General features: G+C 48.7%; 1 long non-coding RNA gene across 1 annotated transcript; it reads left to right on the forward strand.

The window, feature by feature from the left end:
• The first annotated feature begins 4,720 nt into the window (after nucleotides 1–4,720).
• LOC112350652 lies at nucleotides 4,721–5,206 on the forward strand. The gene is made up of 2 exons (XR_002993834.1): nucleotides 4,721–4,859; nucleotides 4,930–5,206. It is a non-coding gene; the product is annotated as an uncharacterized LOC112350652 (long non-coding RNA).
• The last annotated feature ends 6,732 nt before the right edge of the window (nucleotides 5,207–11,938 follow it).

An 11,938-nucleotide genomic window follows, 5' to 3' on the forward strand; every position in this document is an offset into this window, starting at 1 on the left:
TTCCAAGTAAAGACTCTAATTTGGGGTCTAAAAACCATGTAGAATATAATGATTAGTCATCCAAACAATTTCTCATTGCAGCAGCAAACTAAATAGATGTAAAGATAGTGAAAGTCTTAGTGCTTGATAAGATGGAATGTAATTACTTTCCTTTCCCAGAATGAGTGATTCCAACTTAGGTTTTGCAAGATACTAAAATCCCATTGATTTGATTTCCTTTGTCTTTCAAACTTTTATGTGGCTAGATCCAGATATTCAAAAGCACACTTCCAGCTAGAGTGTCTTGTAGCATTGTAGGAGGTAATTGATTTTATAATGTTTGTAATGGGATTTGTAGTTATATAGATGGCTTCTAGGATATGATAGTTTCCTACATGTCTATAGTTACTTCCTCAAACACAGTAATTGTTACTTTGATACTATTCCAACTTAATTTTTAAAAAACTATAAAGTGTTTGTTAATCGGAATTTATACATTAATGTGAAATACATTTCGTAAGGGTTAGGGCATTAAAGGCATTTTGCAAAGGGCAAGCTATGGCGCGAACAGAGCAGGAGCGCTGTGGATGCGTCACAGGTTTGTGGTCTCTCTTCCGACCAAAAAAGGCGCACAAGGGCGACAACAAGGTCCACCCGGAAGCCATGGACGCGGCGGCCTCGAAGCTGAAGGTCCAAGATCGTGTCTGTGAGGCTGTCTCGGGAGAAGCCATGGACGCGGCCGCCTTGAAGTTGAAGGAACTCAGGCACGAGGTGAAAATCGTCTTAGAAGCGATACGACAAGAGCGGCCGATCAAGCCGATCAAGCCGGAACAAGAGAAGGAGGACGAAGAGGAGAATCAAGAGAAGAAAGTGGAGCAGCTGAAGGAAGAGAAGAAAGCCGTGCAGGTGACCAAGGAGGAGAAAGAAGCCGATCAGATGAAGCCGATGAAGCTGGAACAAGAGGAGGAAAACGAAGCCGAGAAGCAGCTGAAGGAAGAGGAGCAAGGTCACAAGGAGCAGCCGCAGTTGGAACGAGAGGAGAAGAATCAGCCGAATCAGCCGATCAAGCAAATCAAGCCGATGAAGCAAGAGCAGGAACAGGAGGAGGAGCAGCGGATGAAGCCGATGAAGCAGCAGCTGGAACAAGAGGAGGAGCAGACGATCAAGCCGATCAAGCAGCCGCTGGAACGGGAAGACGATCAAGAGAAGATGAAGCAGCAGGAGAATGACAAGCCCAAGCAGGAGGAGCAGCGACCCAAGCCAATTCTACTGCCAGCTGGGGGTCGTCGTCCAGGTATGGCTCCTTTTGCTTCTTGCATTCTTCTTCTACTGTGACTCACGATGGCCTTCTGGACTTGCAGGTTCCAGGCCGAAGATGGTTCGCTTCTCTTCCTCAGCGGAGGACATTCTTCCCGACGGCACCCGACGGCGGAGTGAAACCCATCTTAGCGATGGCCGAGGGGGATATGTTGAGTTCACGTATCTCGAAGCTCTCCACAAGGCAAACCGATGGCTAAACCAGAGGGGAAAAACCGAGAAGAAGATCCGCAGCTTGGAAGGGGAAAAGCACGAGGAAACAGAAGAGGAGAAGTACGAGGAGAAGTCTTGGAGTGTTAGCGCGCTCCGGATTCTGATCAGACTCACCGAGCAGCTTTACGAGGAGCTCAACGGCAAATCTAGCGACCGAGAGAGGATCAAGCGAGCGCGGAAGATGATGAGGCTCCAGAAAATGCTGGATAGGATCCCGAGTGAGAGGAAACCGTGGAAGAAGCTTCAGTCCGGCGAGGTGGTCTTCGTGAAGGAGGCAAAAGAACTATATGATCGTGCGGGGAGAGATTTTGTTGCCGAATTCAAGAGGAGACAGGTAAGTTTGATATACCTTCCAGACTCCAGATGGCCGTTTGCTAATAACTTCCGTGTTTGTTGTAGAGAGCTAGAGTGAACGATGAGTGTTTGTTTTGTCAGAACCATGATGGCGAGAAGATGATTGGCCGGGCTGGAGTGAACTCTAAGGCGACTAGACCCTGGGTTTACCTGAGAAGAGAACACGAGCAAACTGTTCTAAGCACGTCGAAGAAACGAGAAATGAAGCTGGCTCCAAGCTCGAGAAGTTGGCTGCAAGGATTGGTCAATTGGAGGCCAGTGCTCGGACTCTAGCATCGGAGAAGCCAACTATCAAGAGTCAAATCCAGAAGATGGATCTCCAAGCAAGTTGAGCAGCACAGTAGGAGGCCACTAAAGCTATAGACCAGTTAAGTCGAGAGAAGATCGACCTTCTCGAGGACTCGACTCCAAAGATTTGCAGCTGTCCAAGACGTGAAAGCAGCGCGTGACGACCGTGTCTCGGGGCTCCAGGCGGAGACGTCCATCACACTTCAGGCGTCTAAACAGGCCAGCGACCAGCCTCCACACTCTTCTAAGTCAAGAGAAGATCAATGGATCAAGTTTGACTACACTCTACAGTGTCTGGAGCAAGGAGGGATCTATCTTATCAGCTTTCCAGTCGATGGAGATGAGACAGGAGATACTGCTGCGGTATAATGTTCACAGCTTGAAGGAATAGTAGCAAGGGAATGACTGCAACGAGATGGTGATAGCAAGAATATGATATAGCTGAAGCTGCTCGTGACGGTGGGGGTATTTGGATTCACAGAGAGGGCTGCAGAGACTATAAGACAGACTACGCTCGACGTTCTCTGTCATCTGGTAGAGCTCTCTAGTTGACGGAGACTTTGAAAACGGGTCAGGGCTGTCCAGGAATGCTCGTACAGCTGCTCGGATGAAAGTATCAGCAAAGAACTCAGTGTCAGATTGCTTCAAGGGAAATCAAATCCAAAAGTTGGAGCGGGAAAACTCGGAGCTGTGGCCAAATATGCAAGGAAGTCGAGAACCACAGTAGCAGGTCACTAAAGCGTCAAGTCTGAGCTAGAGACCAGTCTCCACAAAGTCGAGAGAAGATCAACGACTGGAATTGAAAGTTTCGGAGCTGTTCCAGATGGTGGCCGAGATGGAGAGTCGAAACCGGCGGTTGACGAGGCTCCAGGTGGAGCAGTCGGCTGGAAGTGCAGCAGAGTCCATCAAACTTCGGCATCTAAACAGGCTAGAGACCCGCCTCCACACTCTTCTAAGTCAAGAGAAGATCAATGGATCAAGTTGGGCTACACTCTACAGTGTCTGGAGCAAGGAGGGATCTATCTTATCGGCTTTCCAGTGGACGGAGATGATTCAGGAGCGCCTGCTGCGGTAAGGCTGTCCATGATAGTAGCGAGGAACGACGTAAACCAGTGTCAGATGGCTGCAAGATGGCGAGAAGACGATATAGCTGAAGCTGCTCGTGACTGGGGTTTCAGATGGCTGCGGAGACTATAAGACAGACTACGCTAGACGTTTTCTGTCATCTGGTGGAATGAGGGAAGTGTTCGGACAGGAGTTCTTGAAGGAGAAGCCCCAGGGGATAATGGCTGACGGAGTCGAATCCGCTGCACGAGGTGGAGCTCTCGGTGAGAGCACGTCGAGAACAGGATGGCGGAGTTTGGAAGCGCAAAGGCGAGGCTGGAGAAGCAAGTAACTCGCAGCTGATGGAGAGGATCACGGGACTCGAGGCGCTGGAGGAGAGTGAGACGTGCCAGATGCAAAGCAAAGCTTTGGTGAGGAGCTCTGAAGGATGAAGAAGACAAGCCGATGAGAGAGCACATGGAGCGCCAAGCTCCAGAGGTTTGATGGATCAGATGGACGCTACATGCGACAAGAAGGAGCATTTGGCTTTGCAGGAAGCTGTGTTTTTGCATGCTTCCGCTCAAGCTTCTCAGCACGATCAAGGCCTGAAGTGGCGGAAGCATTCCCTAACTATCAGAGGTTCTAAGCACGTTGAAGAAACGAGAATGGAAGTTTGAGAAGTAACCAGCTCTCGAGAGTCAAATCCAGAACAGAGGTGCAAGCCAAGTATACTGAAATCTCTGACAGCTCGAGTAGCACAGGGAAGCAGTAGCAAGCCTCCAAAGCGCCAGAGACCAGTCTCCACACTTCTAAGTCAAGAGAAGATCAACCTCTTCGAGGAGATATCCTCCCTCGACTCCAAAATTTCGTACATATCTTGATCGATCGGGAGATAGCAGATAATTTTGTCAAGATCTGGGCTTCTCAAGCGGAGCTCGCCGAGACGGTGGCCGAGATCGGAGCAGTCAGCCAGCCGAGTGGAGCAGAGTCCATCAAACGTTGGCGTGGGAACAGCGAGATGAAGGAGAAGATGAGATGCCAAGACAGATCAAAGACAAAGCTCTCTAGTTGACGGAAACGGGACGAGAGCTTCAAGCTGTCCAGGATCACTCTTACAGGTGCTTGGATGATAGAAGATGATGGCAAGATGATCTCGAACTCGAAGAAACTGCTTGTGGTGGTGGAGCCAGAGGTTCGGCTTGACAAAGACTGAAAAACGGCTGATGTTTGCCTCTGACATGCGGAGACTACAAGAGCTGGAGCGAACTCTAAGACGAAGCAACAGTCATAAAGACAGAAGATCGGACGAGTTTCATGGAACGTGGAAGCTGGTGCAAAGCGATTCAGAGGTTCAATGGCCACCTTTACAATCGAGCAATCTGGACTGAGGGTACGTAGAGTCATTCGTTTTTTCCTCTTCCATTCATTTCATCCGTATTGTTAAACAGAAGAAACAAGCTGCAGCGACACACAAATTGTGATGGTAGCTCCTTTAGTATCAGCAACAAATCCTATGGTATTTTTTTTGTTTTTTAATTTTCTCCTCTGGTGGAATATCTTCTGAGCTCCAACTTGGTCCAGATCGTAGGAGGCCGTCTCTTCGAGACTAAATAAATAAAACATCTCAGAGACTACGCTAAGGAGCTGCTTATTCTGGCCAACTTGTGAGTATAACCTTGAGAGATTATGTTTCTTTTCTATTTGGAAAATAGTCTGACTGCCAACTTGGTCCAGATCATAGGAGGCCGCCAGAAGAATATGTAAATGAGGGTGGAGCAGGACTTGAAGCAGCGAAAGATAAAACCAGTGTCAGAGATCATAAGAATCGAGCAAGTGGGAATGGAAAAGCGTAAGATGATTTTAAAACTTGGAGACAAAGGGAGCAGGCTGAAACAGCTAAGATCGAGCAGCAAAGATTGAGCAGCTTAAAGACGAAAAAATTTCTTAAACCAAGCAGGGGCAGCAGCTTGAAAAATCGAAGTTTTAAGTTCGCCCAGCAACAGCTTCAAAAAGCAAAGGGGAAGCAGCTAAAGAGCAGTGACAAGATTGATCGAGCAGAGCAGCAGAATAGTTGATAATTTTTTTCATATAATTTTCTTTGATTTAGCTGTAAAAATGATGATTTAATGTTCAAATTTATTTCAATCTCCAAAAGGTCCGAGATCCGAATTTGACCCTAGCTGATACCTAGAGCACGCTAGGGCTTGGCGGTGCGGCTGCTTGGCAAGGCATCCCCCGAAAAACTCGTGAACTTTACCATAGAGTATTTGTCGTGGATCTTCTTGTACGTTCGCAAGGATTCCTGATAAGTTTGTCCTCATAACTTGATAAGAAAATGGAAAAACAAACAGGAAAATAAGATTCTTACGTAGTTTGGATAGCGAAGGTGTTCGACTTTCTAACCCGAGAACACGACACCACGTTAGAGCAAGAACTCAGGAGCTAATATGTACGCACCTCCAGTTATTCCATATGGTATAAAGCCATTTGACTTGGTCTAGAAGGTCTGAAAAGGCTTGCCCCGTCAGGTTTTACCTCCTTCCAGACTGTCAAAGTTGTTAATGGGAAAAAACTAAATTTCTGCATGTCTCGAACAATAAAACTTGTAAGATTGCTGGACGTGAGCATCAAAGAAAGCTTCAAATCGTGAATGAGAGTACCCTCCACAAAGTCGAGCTGAGCAGACGAGAAGCCCTACATGTGGAGTCCCGGAAAAGTCTTGACAAAGCCTGGAGTAACAATTGGCGAGAGACTTGCCTTCACCTCTGCAATTTCTTGCACTTTTTTTGATAGATAGATCAGCATCTTTGCCGATCTGATAGATCAGATCGGCAACAATTTACCAGCCTCCACACACAAGCACTCTTTTAGATACTGTAGTAGAAACACTTGTCTTCATTTGGTTATTATAAATAAAAGTTCCTACTGATTGAATTGAACATTTTCCATATTTTAATTTGATTATTAATTTATTCCTTTTACTCTTTACATTAAGCCTTTGACATTTTTCTTTATTTAGTTTTTATGTTGCAAGCTTTTTTTTTTATGGGTTCTTAAAATCTATGAAATTAGTTCATAAAGAATAATACAATGTCTTACTACAAGAATGCTAATATTTCAAGCAATTGTTATTTGTAATAAAGTTTTATTACTTTCACTATTATATGTTTTTTGAGAAACTATTATATATTAATATATATTTAGTTACAGACACAATATAAAGGTATTCTTAAAACATAATACCAGACTGGTTTAGAACTACTAGATTTTTTACAATTGCATTAGCTGATGGTAATATATATTTTATCTAAAAAAATATTGAACTGATGATATTTGAAAATTCTCAACAACATACTTAAAAGAATTACAATTAAAGGTGGAAGAAAAGTGTCAACATTAATCAATAATATTATACCGATGGGGGCTTTGGTTTGTACTTAGGAACTGCTTGAAGGACTGATTCCACTTCGGTTTGTTCAACTTTGTTCGGTCCCACCTCAGTCCCCACCGAAGGGTCCACACCTCTTGCGCTGCTAGCATCTGCAAACTTTCATTTTTACTTCTGCTTCTTGTCACGTTTTATCTTGCATATGAGAGTCTCTAGTAAAGCATTGGTCTATGCCAATTGTCCTTCTAAAACGTCTAATCGAGCCTTGGATGACCAAACCTCACCATTAGACTCCTATTTAGAAGTTTCCTCACTGGAGTCCTTCTCATGCAAAAATTCTTCATCCATTGTTTTTTGTTGGACCAAAGGCTCTAGCTCTGAAGGATGTTTCGCCTCTACCTTAGTTCTTTTACGCCTTGCCTTTGCCTTCTCTCAGCAATCTGCTTTTATCCTTTACTAGAATTGAGGAAAGACTTTGATACCAAATTGTAAGACACAAATTTTTTCCTTTCCAATTTGCTAGTTTATTTTGTTTATTTGACCTCTACGACTTTAGCCTTCGTTAAGTTCCTGTGCCAAGGTTCCTGCCTATTGTACCAGCTTCTACTTGGTCCTACTTGGTTTTAGCAACTCACTACACAAGCAATTGAATGTTAGCCATCCATCCACGGATTCCCAAATTCCTTTCCAATCCCCCTCCTTGGGTTAAACTGGATTTAAGGTTCAGTTACACTCACACAAGCAGCCAAACACACCATGCCTCTAGATTCCTAATATCCCTTGGTACAATAAGGCTTTATCATAGGACCCTTTAAATCCTAAGCCTTGGGTGCAATATTTGCTCTGGGACATCAGGGGGAAACACTGTGGCCTAAAGGCTTGGTATAGGTACTTTTACTCCTCCACTTTCATCCTAAAAGGAAGGCCCAAGCCCCTAGGATGTGCAAAGACTAATGAGTCATAAGGTATTTAAATGGGGCACCACTCCACATGAGCCAGAAGCACCGCAATTGGTTTCCCTTTTGGGATTGAGAGCTGCTCTTGAGCACTTCCTTGGGTGGCCCCTCCGGCACCACCCGAGTCCATGTGTAAGCTCCTGGATTTGGACTTCCCGGGAGGTCACCTAGCCCAGTACTATTCAAACCCAAGGATGCTTAACCCCAAATATCCCAATACCCTTAACCGATTGGAAAACGGGGTGCACTCTTGTTCATGGGCCCTTTCCTTCTATATTTGAACCCCATGGATCGTCTCTCAAGTCATTCCCTTTAGTTGCTTACAATCTATCACGCTTCTCTGCAAGTTCACTGTAAGCGACTAAATTTTCCATTCTACTTTAGTCACTTAACCACACCTCTGACCACTTGGAGGAGTCTCATTCACTACCTCCATAAGTCCAATCCAGGACTTGGGACTTGCTAGCCCCGAGAATGGCATCCATGCCACTCAACACTTGCACTTGGTCCAAGTGCTCCACGTGTCCGATCCCATGACCGACACTCAAAGGTACCACCGACATAGCAGCCCGTTACGCTAAGGCCATGCCCAATCACCTTTGCCACACTGGTAGTCCAATACCACTTGCATCACCGTCTTGGCTCTCCAAGACTAGGCAAACCATCCGTGAGTGGTCATCTCAGATCCACTCCTTAGCATCCTTAGGATGCCCACCGACAAGGGGAATAGCCTTCCCCAATATCCCTCTGTCTGTCCCCACTAAGTCCCTTTCTGCCCCTGGCCGTGTTTGCCAACACTGCCACTGGATCGAGACCCACAGGCCCGACCACTAAGTCCCACAGTCCTCTGGGACTTCCTCACCACACAACTGTGTCCTTGGTCACTACCCCAGAGGACTGCTCCTCTTCCTTTCCACAGTCTGGGCTTTTGGGACAACATTTCGGAACACCGTGGCCTTACACGAGCCACCTGGGTACTCTCCTCGCCTTCTGCCCTTGGGTGCTCTAGCCATGGGCTTAGAGCGGGTTCCGTTGAGCCACACCAGGTATCCAAGTAGGTAGTGCCACCCACACTTGGACTGGGAGCATCGGCTAGTCGATCTCCCGGGGGAACTAGAGCCGGCTCTTGAACACTTCACCAAGCTACCGCTTGTCGGTCCGTGTTCACTTTAGTCTTGGACTTCCCAGTGGGCAGCTCATCACCCAACACTGGGTCCGGCCTTCCTGGGCCAAACTGGCCTTTCCTGGCCAAACTGGCTCCACTGCAGTCCTCCCCCTTACTATACTTTTGGAGCTCACCAAACCCCCCAGGGTCTGGGAGACGAACGCTTTGGGCTTTCACCCTCTCAGACTCGAACTCGGACTCGGACTCGGACTCGGACTCGGACTCGGACTCGGACTCGGACTCGGGCTCGGGCTCGGTCTAGACCTCGGCCTCGGTCTCGTTCTCGGTCCCGATCTCGGTCTCGGTCTCGGTCTAGGTCTTGGTCCTGGTCTCGGTCTCGACTTCGGACTCCATCTCGGACTCCATCTCGGACTCCATCTCAGACTCCATCTCGGACTCCATCTCGGACTCCATCTCGGGTCCATCTCGGACTCCATTTCGGGTCCATCTCGGACTCCATCTCGGGTCCATCTCGGACTCCATCTCGGGTCCATCTCGGACTCCATCTCGGACTCCATTTCGGGTCCATCTCGAGTCCACCTCGGACTCCATTTCGGGTCCATCTCGGACTCCATCTCGGGTCCATCTCGGACTCCATCTCGGACTCCATTTCGGGTCCATCTCGGGTCCACCTCGGACTCCATCTCGGGTCCATCTCGGACTCCACTTTGGACTCCAACTCGGGTCCATCTCGGACTCCACTTCGGACTCCAACTCGGGTCCATCTCGGACTCCACTTCGGACTCCAACTCGAGTCCATCTCGGACACTTCCACGTGTCATGTGTTGGTCCATTTGGGTCCCTTTTTGGAGCCTCACTTTTTGCTCGCTTCGTGCTCGTTCCTCGAGCACTTCTTTGGGAGTTCCACTCCCGCTCTTGACTTTTCAAGTCGGAGCTTTTGGTCCAAACGTGTTACGCTCGTTTGGCTCTCGCTTCAGCCACTACCACGTGGCACCCTTTCCGGCTCCACTTTGGGGCCTATGGATTTTGTGTCTCACATTCACACCCTCGTGAACGGAAGCTGAGAGCCATAGCTCTCCCAAGAGCCCCGCTCTCTTGACACCTTACCCCTTAGGTCGAGCCCAGCGGGAGTAAACTAGACCAGCCAGATGTCAATCAACATGTGGTGTGATTCCCCTAGCCAACCAACAGAGTCAGACCTGAGACCCCTCTGATACCAAATGTAAGCTCCTGGGTTTGGACTTCCCGGGAGCCCAGTACTATTCAAACCCAAGGACACTTAACCCCAAATATCCCAAGACCCTTAACCGATTGGAAAAGGGGGTGCACTCTTGTTCATAGGCCCTTTCCCTCTATATTTGAACCCTATGGATCGTCTCTCAAGTCGTTCCCTTTGGTTGTTTACACCATGCTTACTCCCACCCAAGGCTCTTAAGCTTCAGTCTCAACCTCAAGTCAATTTGAAAGCACTACTACAAAGTTCCTTCAAGATTTATTTCTAGACCTCATTATCCTTATTATACTTTTGGAACCCTCTACAGCCTCCTCCCTTTGGGCTTTCACCCCATTACCTATATGTGAGACACAAAATCCCTAGGCCCCAAAGTGGAGCCGGAAGGGTGCCACGTGGTAGTGGCCGAAGCGAAAGCCAAACGAGCATAACATGTTTGGACTAAAAGCTCCGACTTGAAAGGTCGAGAGCGGGAGTGGAACTCCAAACAAAGTGCTCGAGGAATAAGCATGAAGCGAGCAATAAGCGAGGCTCCAAAAAGGGACCCAAAAGGACCTAGGATGGAGTCCGAGATGGACCGAGATGGACCGAGACGGAGTTTGAGATGGACCGAGATGGAGTCCGAGATGGACCCAAGATGGGACCTGAGATGGAGTCTGAGATGGACCCGAGTGTAAGCGACTAATTTTTCCATTCTACTTTAGTCACTTAACCACACCTTTGACCACTTGGAGGGGTCTCACTCACCACCTCTTTAAGTCCAATTCAGGACTTGGGACTTGCTAGCCCCGAGAATGGCATCCATGCCACTCATCCCTTGCACTTAGTCCAAGTGCTCCACGTGTCCGGTCCCAAGACCGACACCCCAAGGTACCACTGACATACCAGCCTGTTACGCTAAGGCCATGCCCCTTTACCTTGGTCATACCGGTGGTCTAACCCCACCTGCATCAAAATCCCGTCTCTCAAGGACTGGACCATTTGTCCATGAGTGATCATTCCAGATTCACTCCTTAGCATCCTTAGGATGCCCACAGACCTGGGGAATTGCCTTCCCCAAAGTCCCTTTGTCAGTTCCTACCAAGTCCCTTTCTGCCCTTGGCCGTGTTTGCCAACACTGCCACTGGATCGAGGCCCACAGGCCCGACCCCTAAGTCCCACGGTCCTCTGGGACTTCCTCACCACACGACTGTGTCCTTGGTCACTACCCCAGAGGATTGCTCTTCTTCCTTTCCACAGTCTGGGCCTTTGGGACAACATTTCGGAACACCGTGGCCTTACGCGAGCCACCTGGGTACTCTCCCCACCTTTCACCTTTAGGTGCTCTAGCCATGGGCTTAGAGCGAGGTTCCGTTGAGCCATGCCTTGGTATCCAAGTAGGTAGTGCCACCCACACTTGGACTGGGAGCATCGGCCAGTCGATCTCCCGGGGGAACTAGAGTCGGCTCTTGAACACTTCACCAAGCTACCCCGCTTGTCGGTCCGTATTCACTCTAGTCTTGGACTTCCCAGTGGTCAGTTCATCATCCAACACTGGGTCTGGCCTTCCTGGGCCAAACTGGCCTTTCCTGGCCAAACTGGCTCCACTGCAGTCCTCCCCCTCACTATACTTTTGGAGCTCACCAAACCCCTCAGGGTTTGGGAGACGAACGCTTTGGGCTTTCACCCTCTCAGACTCGAACTCGGACTCGGACTCGGACTCGGACTCGGACTCGGACTCGGACTCAGACTTGGACTCAGACTCGGACTCGGACTCGGACTCGGGCTCGGACTCGGTCTCAGCCTTGGCCTCGGTCCCGGTCTCGGTCCCGGTCTCGGTCCCGGTCTCGGTCTCGGTCTCGGTCTCGGTCCCGGTCTCGGTCTCGACCTCGGACTCCATCTCGGGTCCTTCTCGGATTCCATCTCGGACTCCATCTCGGGCTCCGTCTCGGTCCATCTCGGACTCCATCTCGAACTCCATCTCGGGCTCCGTCTCGGTCCATCTCGGACTCCATCTTGGGTCCATCTCAGACTCCGTCTCGGTCCACCTCGGACTCCATCTC

This window comes from Selaginella moellendorffii, unplaced genomic scaffold (genome assembly GCF_000143415.4).
Source record: "Selaginella moellendorffii unplaced genomic scaffold, v1.0 SELMOscaffold_52, whole genome shotgun sequence".
NCBI lineage: Eukaryota > Viridiplantae > Streptophyta > Lycopodiopsida > Selaginellales > Selaginellaceae > Selaginella > Selaginella moellendorffii.